The sequence below is a fragment of the Canis lupus genome, chromosome 3 (assembly GCF_003254725.2).
Source record: "Canis lupus dingo isolate Sandy chromosome 3, ASM325472v2, whole genome shotgun sequence".
NCBI classification, from domain to species: domain Eukaryota; kingdom Metazoa; phylum Chordata; class Mammalia; order Carnivora; family Canidae; genus Canis; species Canis lupus.
Genome location: NC_064245.1, coordinates 20,233,476 through 20,248,157, shown reverse-complemented (window position 1 = coordinate 20,248,157; position 14,682 = coordinate 20,233,476). Strand labels below are relative to the sequence as shown.

General features: G+C 34.7%; 1 long non-coding RNA gene across 2 annotated transcripts; it reads left to right on the top strand.

The window, feature by feature from the left end:
* The first annotated feature begins 10,311 nt into the window (after window positions 1-10,311).
* LOC118354312 (uncharacterized) lies at window positions 10,312-11,870 on the top strand. 2 transcript variants are annotated; one of them, XR_004814650.1, is made up of 2 exons: window positions 10,312-10,534; window positions 11,058-11,870. It is a non-coding gene; the product is annotated as an uncharacterized LOC118354312 (long non-coding RNA). The 2 variants fall into 2 exon arrangements; XR_007409636.1 differs by having other exon boundaries at window positions 11,046-11,870.
* The last annotated feature ends 2,812 nt before the right edge of the window (window positions 11,871-14,682 follow it).

Sequence of the window (14,682 nt, the reverse complement as noted above, 5' to 3'; positions counted from 1 at the left end):
TTCAATCTGATCTTTTATTTTTCTCAAACACATTAAGCATGATTATTTAAAACCTGTGTCTAACTATGGGGTCTGCTATTATCTGAAGATCCTTTGTTTCTTGCTGTGGTTGTTTATCATATTGTCTCATTTACTTGCGTATGTCTCATATATATTTTTTAAGTTTAATTATTTATTTATTTGAGTAACCTCTACATGCAATGTGGGACTTGAACTAACAACCCCAAGAACAAGAATCACATGTTCCTCTGATTGAGCCAGCTAGATGCCCCTATTACTTGTATTTTTTTATATTACTTATGTTATTTTTATTTATAACATTTTGTTAAGTTATGTTGTTATTTTTAATTGAATACCAACTATTATGGGAAGAAATTATACTCTGAAGTCTAAAATGATATTTTCTGCAGAAAGAATTTATGTTTCCTGGCTGGGGTTTTAGGTACTAGTAAGCTAAAATTACTTTAATCAAGTCAGAGATTGAGATGATTAGACTCTGAGCAGGTCTACTTCTAGTTCATATGGGGTATAGATTTTTGGGGTCTCAACTTGAAGTCTGTAGAGTTTACCAGCACAGGCTCTGAACTCCAGTTTTTGCCTTTCTAACTCCAGTCGGAAGCGCTATTCAAGCTGTTCAGGCTATCGTCTCAGGAATCAGCAAATACCTCAAAAGAAGATCTGTCATGAATGCTAGATTAATCTTTTTTTTCCCCAGATTTTCCACTGCCTCATTAGCTCTCTAATGCTGTCAGATGTTTGTTTTATATTTTGTTCAGCTTTTCTAGTTGTTTCCAGAAGAAGGAATATTCTAAATTATCAAGTCCATCATTACAAAAAGTAGAAATAAAAAATATTTTAAGTACACATGAATCTCAAAATTTAATCATTAAAAACTTAAATTTTCAAAGAATTGATATTAGATATTTTCTAATCACAATATGATTAGTTTTACAGAAATCAATAGCAAAAATCTAGGAAACCATATATCTGAAAAATAAACTCATTCTCATGTAAGCTGGACCAAATTCATAGGATTCTCAACAAAAAATAGAAAATACGTATTCAGAACTGAACAATAACAGAACTACTGCATCTTAACACCTATAGAGTGTAACTAAAACAGTACTTACAAGGAAGTTGGGAACTTTAAATATTAAATAAAGGAAGACTGAAAATTAGAGATTAATAATCTGCCCTATGCCTGAGGGATTAATTAGGAAAAGAGTGTTGGAAATAAAAATGAATAAAACAAAAAGCAAATATTCAATACAGAGAGGCAACAAAGTCAGAGGTTTTACCTTTTAATGATAATATTGACAAATTTTCGACAAGATTACCCAAGAAGAAGCAGACACAAAGAATATTAGGAACGAAAATGGAAGGGGAAGTGGAGAATCCCTGGGTGGCTCAGTGGTTTAGTGCCTGCCTTTGGCCCCGGGCATGATCCTAGAGTCCCGGGATCAAGTCCCACATCAGGCTACCTGTGCGGAGCCTGCTTCTCCCTCTGCCTGTGTCTCTGCCTCTCTCTTTCTCTGTGTCTCTCAAGAATAAATAAATAAAAATCTTAAAAAAAAAAAAAAGAAAATGGGGACATTACAAATGCTATAGAGATTCAGAAGATATCATGAACAATTTTATCATAATAAATGGTAACATATAATTGCAGTAGATGCTTCCCAGAAAAATGTAACTTTTCAAAAGTTGTTCAAGAAGAAATAGAAAATATGAATGGTCTGATTACTATGTAAGAGATTGAATCAGTAGAAATTTTTCAAAAAAGAAAACATTGCCCAGAAAAAGACTTTAAAAAAATTAACATAGACACAGATAAAACCTTTGACAAATTAGAATAAAACCTATAACAAATATATTTAACAATGAACTTTTTGAAACAGTCTTAGAATCAGGAAAAAGTACCATATTGGAGATCCCAGCCAGCATTGTATGACAGTAAAAACAAAAGATAAAAAGATTGAAAATGAAGAAGAAACAATTTACAGATAAATTTTAAAATAAGACTTTATAATGATTCTGGATATAATATTAATATATAAAAGTAAAGTGTGTTTCTCTCCAGCAGAAATGAACTGTTAGAAAATGATTTTTTAAAAGATATCATTTATCATATCATTTTGAAAATATGAATTACATAGGAATAAATTTAAAAATTTAAATTTTTTCCTTTAAGGGAAAAAAATCACAAAACATTATTAAAAGACATCAAAGAATGTCTAATAAAAATATACTTTACTCAAGTATTTAGAGACTCTAGTGTTAAGATGGCAAATCTCCCCTACAATGAAAGCAATTGCATTAAAAATACCAGCTGAGTTTTTCCAGAAACTTGACAAGCTAATTCTGAAGTTTCTATGAAAAAGCAAAGGATCAAGAATTTCAATATACTCCAGAAGCAGAAGATTTAATATGGAGAAAGTTAACTTGTCAGACAGCAAAAATTATTATAAAATGATACTAGTTAGGTTTCATAATAGCCAAAAGGTGGAAACAACACAAATGTCTATCAGCTTACCAAAGGATAAACAAAATGTGGTATATCCATACAGTGGAATATTATTTGACTATAGAAAAGAAATGAAATACTGATACCTGCTATAACATGGATGAACCTTGCAAATATTATGCTAAGTGAAAGAAGCCAGTCATAAAAGACCACATTTATGATTCCATTCATATGACATTTCTGTAATAGGAAATCTATAGAAGATAGTACATTAGTAATTGCTTAGGGATGGTGAGGTTTAGGGAGATGGGAGCACAGGGTTGTAATAGATAAAGGAAATGGGGTTTCTTTTTGAGGTGATGAAAATGTTCTGAAATTAACTATGGTGATTGTGAATATCATATCTGTGAATATCCTAAAAAGCATCCCATCTTAACACTTTAAATGGGTGAACTGTATGGCATATGGATTATATCTCAATAAATCTGTTAAAAGTACAGTAATTAGGATAGTGTGATTTTATATTAGGAATGGAAAAAATTATTTATACTGGAATATAAGTCTAGAAAGAGATGTACTTTTATAAAGAATCTTAATTTAAGACAGATGGCATTGCAGGCCAGCAGGAAAAGCAAGATCACTTCAATAAATGGTGCCAGATATCTACACAGAAGAAAATGAAATTGGAACTCCCTATTTAACACCATACAGAAAAATCAGTTCAAGGTAAATTAAAGTTTAAATGTGAAAGGAAAAATTTTAAACCTTCAGAAGATAAGATAGCAAGATTATGATCTTGTGGTAGGGAAATGCAAACTCAATAAAGAAAGAAGAATTATATTCAAATGCATTAAAAACCTCTGTTTAAAAGACACTATAAGCTTTTGCAGTGGCAGTTGATTTCAGTTAGGCACAGGAATGTAGAAGATGAGCCTGGAACACTTATGTTTTTCAAGACATCAGGTAAGCCATTCTAGAATCATGTCAAATGGATTCAGGAGATAACTGAAAAGTATTCCACTGGCCAAAGATGGGACAATTTGCCTGTCAACAAGGACTCACTGACTTACAGAAACCTTGATATCCCCCTGAACACAGATTGGAACACATCAAAAACAGTGGATTGGAACATATAAAATTATGAAATGTCTTTAAGTCGAGTTCATAAATCTATGAATTCAGTTTTGTTAGTAAAACTACAAAAAGCATCTACTTGGTCAACATTGGAGGATGCTCTGAAATGAATTCATTGTTTTGAAAACCAATTTTAAAAAGTATTATAAAATTAAGCATTTGTCCTGCCTTTTTTAAGTGCACTGTACCACAGGTAACCAAATAGTAAATGAAGTGAAGCTTCTCTATATACATGTATTAAATTAGGAAATTGTCATTTTGAGATTCCTAATGAATAAATAAATTTGTTGTACAGTATGATGTACATGGAAGCTTGTACATGATGAACAAGGAAGCTTTATGTGCCTCTTAATGGAAAAATATGTCATCGCCAACTAAAAAATCTTGACAAAATTGAACCTGGTTCTGGGAAATATAGAGAACATGTTAAACACCATGGCTATATGATTAGGAATATCCAGTCTATAGAAAATCATGGGACAAAATAGTTTTAACAAATATGTTGCAGGAGAAAGAGAGGAGAGAGGAAATTGTAGATTAAAAGAGACTTATTCAAAAGACATATAGAAGTGCCTGGGTGGTACAGTTGGTTGAACCATTGACTCTTGTTTTCACCTCAGATCGTGGTCTCAGGATAGTGAGAACAAGTCCCACATCGAGCTCTGTGCTCAGTAAGGAGTCTGCTTGAGACTCTCTCTCTCTTTTCTGTGCCTCCACTTTGCCTACACACATGCTCTCTTTCTCTCTAAATCAATCAATCAATAAATCAATAACTCTTTTTTAAAAGATAGATAAATAGAAGACATATAAATTGCTACCTGGCTGACTCAATCAGGAAAGCAAATGACTTAAATCTCAGGGTCATGAGTCAAGCCTCATGGTGGGCATGGAGCATGGTTAAAAATAAGATAAAACAACAACAACAAAAGGACATACAAAGTAGGACAGTTGGCTGGGTCAGTTGGTAAAGCATATAACTTTTGATCTTAGGGTCATGAGTTTAAGCATTTTGAGCACAGAGCTTACTTTGAGCACAGAGCTTACTTAAATAAAAATAATATAAAATAAGACATATAAAGCGATATGTGAATTTCTATTAGTTATCTACTGCTTCACAACAAAGACTTAACAGCTTAAAACTGAAAATACTTATAATTTCTAAGGGCCAGGGATCCACGAATGGCTCGGGTAGGCATTCTGGCCCAGAGTTTCTCATGAGTTTGCATTCAAGGTATTGGCTAAGCTGCAGTCTTCTGAAGGCTTGACTGGTGATAGAAGATCCACTTCCAAGATGGTTCACTCACAGGGCTGCCTAAGGGTCCTCACAGCATGGCACTTGGCTTTTCCCAGAGCAAGTGATCCAAGAAAGAGACAGAAGCCAAAGCCACTTAAAATGATATACCATTACCTCTCCTATATTCTATTAATCATACAAATTATCCCTGATGCAGTGTGGGAGGGAACTATCACAATCTGGGCTCCAGAGATTCATTCTTCCAATATTCAAAATACACTCATCCTCTCCCAAAGCTCATTAAAACTCTCATCCCAGGGATGCCTGGGTGGCTCAGCAGTTGGGCATCTGCCTTTAGCTCAGGGCGTGATCCCATGATCTCAGGATTAAGTCCCACATTGGGCTCTCTGCATGGACCATGCTTCTCCCTCTGCCTCTCTTTTTCTGTGTCTCTCATGAGTAAATAAAATATTAAAAAAAAAAGAAAGAGAAAGAAGAAAGAAAGAAAGAAAGAAAGAAAGAAAGAAAGAAAGAAAAGAAAAAGAAAAAGAAAAGAAAAGAAAAGAAAAGAAAAGAAAAGAAAAGAAAAAGAAAAAGAAAAAGAAAAAGAAAACCTCTCATCCCATTATAGCATTAGCTCAAATCCTAGAAATACGAATCAAGCTCAGGTGTGAATGAGGTTTTTCAGGTATACTTCCTTAAGCACAGCTCCTTAACTGGAGTTCCTCTTGATCTGAAGACCTATAAAGACACACAGTATCTGCTTCCACACACCTAATGTAAAATGGGTAGGATAACTACTATCCTATACTATAGACGTGTATTCAAAGGGAGGGAAATGAGAATACAGTGGACAGAAATTAAGAAATCCACCTGGGAACAGGTTGGCAGTTCGTCAATAAAGTTTCAAGGCCTGAGAATAATTTTCCATAACTCTTCACTCTGCCTTCTGGTTTCTCGCTGAGTTATCCTTCTTTGTCCATATTTGTAGCTCTATGTTGTTTGCTTGCTTTCTGCCTGTAGAAAGTTGGATATCCAAAACTCTCATTTCATTTAGTATTCTGTTCCTTCAGTATCGGCTGGCAAACAGCATGGTAATATAATTCTCTTTAAAAAGTCTTTTTTTTAAAGAGTATATTCTGCTAATATAATTCTCCTATAAGCTTTGTGGGTCTCCTGTGAATTTTAGTTGAGTTCATGTCATTAGACAAAGCAACACCCGTAACTCTTCCATATAAACCCTCTCTACTTTGGAAAGATGCACCACATCCTTGAACTTAGAAGCCCTGTAATTTGAGAGGTTCTGTGAGGCACACCCTTTTTATCTGTTGGAAATTATCTGAGGGTGACACATTAGAATTTTCTGAGGTCTCTACAGGGCTTTACTAACTACATCCTCAACTTCGTATTTTCCCGTTCATCCTGAGATTTGTTTTTTGTTCAGAGCCATTTTCTAATTTTAACATCATTCATCACCTGGAGAGGTTGGGAATCCTCAACTCTGCAAGTTCTGGCTCCTTATTGTTTACCATTTCCTTCCATAATTTATCTCCCCCCGCCCTCATTTGACTGTAGGCAACAAGAAGAAAACCAGGTGACATCTTTAACATCCTGGCTGGAAATCCTCATTTTTTTTAGGCATATTTTCTACTTTGCATATTAACTTCAGCTGACAACTTTGCTGTTAACTTTGCCAAACTTTCTGCCACTTTCCACCAGTTTTCTTTCTTTTTTTAAAAAAAATATTTTATTTCTTAGAGAGAGTGTGTGTGCATAAGCAAGAGGAGTGGGAGAGGGAGAAGCAGACTCCCCACAGAGCACAGAGCCTGACATGGGGCTCAATCCCAAGACCTTGGGATCATGACCCCGAGCAGAAGGCAGACGCTTAACCTACTGGTGCTGAAGGCAGGTGCCCCTCCTCCAATTTTCAATAAGACTTTTCTAATCTGTAAAGACCTCATCTGCCACCTCTTCAAAGTTATCAAGCATCTATAAACAAACCTTTCAAACTTTGGCTAACACTCTCCTCCAAGTCCCTCCACCTTCTGCCCACTGCCACTTTCAAGGGCACTCTTCCATTTTAGGTATTTGTTATGGCAGTACCCTATTTCCAGGTACCAAAATCTTTATTAATTTTTATTGCTTTATAACAAACTACCAAAACATAATATTTAAAGCAACAAACATTTCTAATTTCATGCAGTACCTGAGGATCAGAAATCCAGAAGCAGCTTAGTTGAATGGTTCTGGCTCAGGGTGTTTTGTGAGGAAGCAATAAGCTGTCAGCTGGGGCTACCATCATCTGATGGTTTAATTGGTGCTAGAGGATTCACTTCCAAGATGGCTTACTCTTATTGGCTGCTTGGCATCACACTTTAGTTCATCACACCAAAGAGCTGTCTGACTTCCTCTAAGGCAAGTGATTCAAGACAGAGGGGCGGAGGCTACTATGGCTTTTATGTCTCTTTTGATTTAGCCTCAAAAGTGACATACCATCACACAGATATGTGACCAACAGGTTGATCACACATTCAAACCTAGATACAGTGTGAGAGGGTATTGTGCAAGGGTGAGAACAACAGGGAGTAGGAATCATTGGGTACCACTTTGAAACATAGCTACCACAGAACCTTGTCTGGATCAGGATTCAAACTTAAAAAAAAAATTGTGATGGGGATCCCTGGGTGGCTCAGCAGTTTAGCGCCTGCCTTTGGCCCAGGGCTTGATCCTGGAGACCCAGGGTCGAGTCCCACATCGGGCTCCCTGCATGGAGCCTGCTTCTCCCTCTGCCTGTGTCTCTTCCTCTCTCTCTCTCTCATGAATAAATAAATAAAATGTTTTTTAAAAATTGTGGTAATTATAAATTTGAATGCTTACTGAATCTTTGATAATATTATGGAATTATAAATTATTTATTATATTAAAATAGTCATTTTTAAAGGCCCTTTATCTTTTAAAGATACATATTGAAATATTTAGATATAAAATGATACAAGGTGGAGGATATACTTTAAGATAATAAGAAATGGGGAAAGTGGGTGGTTGTATAAATGAAGTAAGATTGGTTATGAGTTGATAATAGTTGAAGCTGGGTAATAGGTAAATGGGAGCTCATTATTCTATTCTGCATACTTTTATATATGTTTTAGCATTTTCTGTAATAAAAAGCAAAAAATAAATAAATAAATAAATACATAAATAAATAAATAAAAAGGACACCATAATGAGAGTAGAAGAAAAGCCATAAACTGAGAGAAAATCTTTACAACCTGTACTACTAACAAAAGGATTAGCAATCAGATTGTGTAAATAGCTACTACAATTTAGTTTAAAAACAAACAAAACAAAATGATGTTCTACACCATAACCCACTCCCCCAAACAGGCAATTAACAGAGGAAGAAACCCAAAGAAATGTGCAAACACAGGGAAATGCAATTTCACACCTACCACATAAGCAAAAATTTTAAAGTCTGACAATATCCCAGAACACATACATTACTATTTCTGGTTAGAGTATAAACTGATATAATCAATTTGGAAAATCATTTAGCATTATTTAGTAACCTTGAAGAGGTATATTCTTCATGGTCCAGGAGAAGTGTTCCAGGATAAATAAGTAAGAAAATTCTTAACGGTATTATTTATAATAATAAAAACTAGAAACAGTCCAACTGTTCAACAGTAGAATGGTTAAATACATTGTGTATACTCACACAGTAGAATACAACAGTGGAAAAAATAACTTACAAATCCATGGACATAAATCTCTAACAGTGTTGAGCAGAAAAGCAATTCACAAAAGAATATTATAGTAGGATTCCACTTCTATCAATTAAAGAACCAATAAAAGTAAACAATATGTTGCTTAAGAGTACAAACATAAGATATGTCTATAAATTAAAGTGAATGAATGATAACCACAAAATCAAAATAGTGATTTTCTCTAGCTGTAGAAGGAAGGGTATAGAATAAGGAAGGGCACAAAAGAACATAAAAGTAGTGTGATTTTACATTTTGGTTTAACCAGAATAGTCCTGGTTTATCTATTTTCCTGGTGTTATAACTAATAGCACTATCACTCTCAAATTGGCTCTGGTTTAGATAATAAATTATATGTTCAACCTTTCTAAAGCGACTTTTTTCCTTTTAATCTGGATGGAGGGCATATGAATATTCATTGTATCATTCTTCCTTCTATCACACATATATTTTATAAATATTCATTTGAAACTAGCCAATATCTACTAACATAATTTTAAATTTTAGAGAGTGACAACATAGTAAAAAAGAAATCTGTATATAGGATAAGTGTAAATAGCATTTGAAAGAAACTTTGTCATCAGGGTGGATATGGAGATAAATAACATACTGTGTGTCTGGCAACATGTTTAGGTCTTTGTAGATATTACTTCATTTTCATAGCAAGAATTTTATGTAAGTATTACCTCCATTTTACATATGAAGAATCTTGGGCACAAAGAGTATATATATAACTTAGCCAAAGTCATACTGTAAGTGACAGAGCAGAATTTGTTTGAACTTAAGCAATGTGAGAACAAACTACATGTTCTTAACCACAATGTCAGAGTCCATAAAAGATATTCTTAATCTTTTTTGTGCTATAGATCCCTTTGGCAGTCTGGTAGAGCCTATCAAACCCTTTTTAGAATCATGTTTCTAGTTGTACAATATATACATAGAATCATTAATGAAAAAAATTATTTTAAAAAACAGTAATCAAGATATTCAACAAAAGTATGCTATATATGTGCTTCTTTACTAATGCACCAAATAACAAACTCTAGCAGAGGATATAATAATGTCCATAATTTAAAAGTAGTGAACACCAAAAAAAAAAAAAAAAGGAAATACCAATTGTATCTTGAGATTTCTACAACTATAGTAATGTGATGGGAAAAATATCTAAATATCTGTGATTTTTATTGATGAAAATGTCACCAGGACTTCTAATAACACTGTGGTTTATTGTACATGTTACAATTGAAAGAAATGTTAACTTTTACTTAGAGGTTAGCAAAAACTAAGGTCTAATATTTTCCCATTGAAATTCATAGCCCTCTGTGTTATGACTAGTTCATATACTTTCTGACATCTATTTTACTATAGAAAGGTCATTTTTCCTCACCCCACCTTCCACTTTCTGGTTTGGGATTATATTAAAAATGAGATGCACAAAAAGTTAGTTTATTAGAATGAAAAAATAAATAAATAATACATATATTATATATATATGTATATTTTTTCATGTGGTTAACTTGAGCAGGAGGTGAGAAACAGGAATGTGTTAGAATAATCAGATGTATATGGGAAGCTTGAAACTGCTTTAGAATGTTTTATTTGAGACATTTAAAACTGGCTCCAAATATATCCTGCCACATGTAATTATTTATAAAAGAATTCATTATTGATACCACAGTGCCCTATAGTATACCCTTTGTCAATATCTGCAGCAATGCACCAATCAAAAAAGAAAATTCAAATACCTGGTCACCTTTTAAAAGTTTCATTGAGCTAAAGGCAAAACATTTGACAAGTTTTTGATTTGCCTTTCTCATGATTTGATGTCCCAGCAGAGCAACTGGGGAACCTAATTCTGACCAACAAGGAGGAATTGCCTGGCTAATTGGAAGTGACAGAAACCTTGGGAGAAAGCAACCACATACCAAGGATAATTATAAGAAGGTAACATGGGCCCAAAAGAATAGTGTCAAGGAAACTGAAACCCCCAAATGAGGTGAGACTTGCAAAAAAATGTTAAGAAAGGACAAAGAACAGGCTTTTTAAAATTCTATTCAGAGCCAGAAGATGATCAAGGAAGGGAAAAGCCCACTTGCAGCCTCTGGTCTAAGGTTAGAGCTGACAGAGAAAGCAGACCTCCCTAAATACTATTTTGCTTCATTCTCTGCAAAGGAAACATGAAAGGTAGGTTGACGTAGTAGAAAGAGCTGTGTATGTTTGTGGCATCAAGCTAATCTGAGTTTAATTATCTGCTTCAACACTTGGGGAGTTATATAATCCTGCATCTCCTTTCCCCTTTTCCCATCCACCTTCTGTAACTTGGAGACAACTATGTCTTTTTCATAGCATTGTTCTGAGTAATGGAAGTAGCATATTCAAAATGCTAAGCTAGGCTCACAGTAGTCATGGTAAATAGCAACACATCAATTTATATTATGTCATCTGATATGAACAGCTCTTATTGTAGGCTTTGGAGTGGAACACTAGTCGGAGAGCACAGAAGAGGCCTGAGAACAACTATCCCCATCATTGAGGAATTATGGGAAACAATAGATCCTAGAACATAAAACATGGACAAATGTCTGCCTTCAGGGTTAGAAGTGGAAATTTAAAATGTGGAATTATTTGCTTTTTGACTCAATGATATTCCCTCCCATTGGTGTACTATTCATTTGCCCAGGGAAGAGGGAATTCCCAAAGAAGCAACTGAAACAAAGGAATGGACTGAATTTTCCAAAGAAGTGCTTAAAGTGAAGTCACAAGTCTTGAAAGCTGAGATGATGATGGAAGAACAGTTCTCTTGGATTTCTTCAAAGCTTCAAGACGTACAGCTTGAAAGAAGAAGGGAAAAATTGTATCCTTAAGCAAGATGAAGTGAGTTGAATGGGGGCATGACATCAAAGATGTCCATGTCTCAAATCTGAGGAAACTGTGAATGTTACCTTTTTTTGGGAAAACGGTCTTTTGCAGATGTAATTGAGTTAAAGATCTTGAGACGTGGAGATCAATTGCCCTGGATTATCCACCAGAATGTAAATTCAGGGGCAAGTATCCTTATGGGACAGAGGAGAAAACACAGAAAAGAGGAGGCAGTATGACCCCAGAGATGGGAGTAATGTGGCCACATGTGAAGGAATGGTGACAGCTAGCAGACGCTGGAAAAGGCAAAAATGAGGTTTTATCCTAGATCCTTCAGAAGAAGTGCTGCCCTGCTAACATCTTGACTTCAGACTTCTGGCCTCAGAACTCTAAAATAATAAATTTCTGCTGTGTTAAGTCACCAGTCTGCAGTAATTTGTTATGGCAGCTCTATAAAGTTAACACACAGAGTTTAAAAAGTATCCAGTAACATCTCTAAGTAGACTAGGTTTTCGTTGGAAGGAATGGGCAGAGGGTGGGGTCATGGTAGTGACATGGATGGTGGAGTGTGGAGAAAGTCTGAGGGACTTCATGGAGGGAATATGTGAACCAGATTGGCATTAGCAAAATACAGACCATACAGTCTCTGCTTGGACAGAGATTGTCAGTTTGAAAGAGACCTGACAGGGTTACCCCATGCATTGCCAAAACCAGGAAGTCAAGCCAATATTCAGTTTCCCCAAAGAGTATTTAATATTATGAGAGAGAGAGAGAGAGCTTCTGTTTGATTGACAAATGTTTTCCATTCCCTGCCCTCTTGATCTGTAGCAGCACTAATAGCTATCTTTATGCCAATACTTCACTCAATTCTGTCCAAACTACTCATGGAAAAAGTACTTTTTCAATATTACCCGGCAGTCACAAACCTTTAGAAATAGAAAGGATTAGGGACATCTAAAGAGGTTCCAGTAATAAAATATGGAGATCCATATCACTTGGAAGGATTCCCTTCAATCTTTTCTTGACTGGGACTTTATTCCTTCAATGGAGAATTCCTAACATCTCTAATTCCCTGACAGGATCACATTGATCTGGGGAGAATCTAAAAGGAATTATTAAAAAAATGCTCTGAGAACATCTATAAAAGAAAACAGTAATCAACCAAATATAGCAAAGGTTTGTAAAACAGAATTTGTCTAATTTTATTTTTTCCTGAGGGTTACTAGACTAGTACACCAATAAGACGCAATTAACAATATTTATCTGTCCTAATGGGCATTATTGACATTTTTCATCACATTCTTATGAGTAACTGGGGCTAGGGTTGGGAGCTGGGAGGGGCTAGGTGATAGTAGTTTCAGGGAATCACTTAACACACAAAGGGTATTGAATCCTAGATAGCAGTCAACCTCTCCAGAGGCTTTTAGTGTAGAAACAAAGTCTCTGTTTGGGTCAAGACTGCATTTCATTGACTTGAGAGAGGACACAGAACCCATAGTTATCAAGTTTTTATCCAATTTCAAGTTGGAAAGGGTAAAATATTTTACAAATCTTTGAACAGCTTAATGTTGACTCTGGGCTAAATTCTAGATAGTCATAATTAAAATTCATAAAATTTGGGGAGTCTGTAACCATATTTGCAGAGTCCAACAAACTGATAGGGATTTTTAAGTTTACTCACTAATTTAGATGTCACAAATTTATGGACCATCATCTACTCTGTATAAATGTCTATGTTAGGCTTTAGAAAGATGATTAAAGTATTGCCCTTGGATTATAATAGTTTAAAATCTTGTAAGTGAAACAGACTTGTAAGGACATAAACTATATTACAACATAAGTGTTCATTTTAAAGCCTCATATTTAGTAAAAAAAATTTTTTTAAATTAACTACATAAAACTACTTGGAATAGACTGACCCTACCATGTGTGAAACACCTTCAGGAGTTTAATAAACTGAGAAAATATATATTTTTCAAGAATATGACAGTGGGCTGATATTCTTATTATAGCTTATACAAACTGATTTTCTAAAATTTAACAAGGTCTTAAACACCCAAAGGAGGAAATACAAATAGCCAATAAAGATATAAAAATATATTTTAAAAATGCATTCTCAATTACAAACAAGTCAAGACAACAAATTTAAAGAAAAGCAATAAATAATAATAATATTCCATGTTTGCAAAGATGTGGTGAAATGGATACTTAAAAATCGTTGGATAAATATAAAATGGTAATTTTTTGGAAAGTTGTATACAAGTCATACTATGCAACACAGCTTTTTTTTTTTTAGGAAATTGCTTTAAGAAATAATCTAAAACATACATAAAATATACATAAGTAAATCTATAACATATTATATTATAAAAAATGTAAAATGAATGACTTAAAATATATGTACAACCTATTTGATAGGATATCATAGTCATAATCACTGTTATATGTCTATATATATTCTATATCCTCTCTGTGTGTGTGTCTCTCATGAATAAATAAATAAAACTTTAAAAAAATGAAATCTAGAACCAGTTTACATACAAGCAAGAAGAATGATAAAGGAGCTCGTGTAAGACATGGTTAGAGGAAAATGTAAATGTTTGGCCTAGAGAGCATGGTGGCTGTCTTCAAGTATCTGAAGTATGTGGAAAAGGGACCATTTCCACAGGAAAGTCTCAGAGGCCGAAACTAGACCCAGTGGCAGAAGCTATAGTAAGCCATTTCAGTTCAATGTCAAAACACTTACAGACTTGTTCACTTGTTTATAGGCCATTTCAGCCCAATGTCAAGAAACTTTGTAACAGAACTGGAAAAAAAAAAAAAAAGGAGAGAGAGACAGAGACAGAGACAGAGTGAATTCACAGTCCTTGAAGGATTCAAGCATACTCCATCATTTACTTGATTGGACATTATAGAAGAGATTCGAGCATCAAAAGTGTGGTTTTTGTATGATTCCTGCCCTGTGAGAAATCATTTAACCTCTCTGATACTCCATTCTCTCTCTCTCTCTCTTTTTTAAAGATTTTATTTATTTATTTATTTATTCATGAGAGACAGAGAGAGAGAGAGAGAGAGAGGCAGAGACATAGGCAGAGGGAGAAGCAGGCTCCATGCAGGGAGCCTGATGAGGGACTCCATCCCAGGACCCCAGGATCACACCCTGAGCCAAAGGCAGATGCCCAACCACTGAGCCACTCAGGCGTCCCTCTGATATTCCATTCTCTGTAAAATGG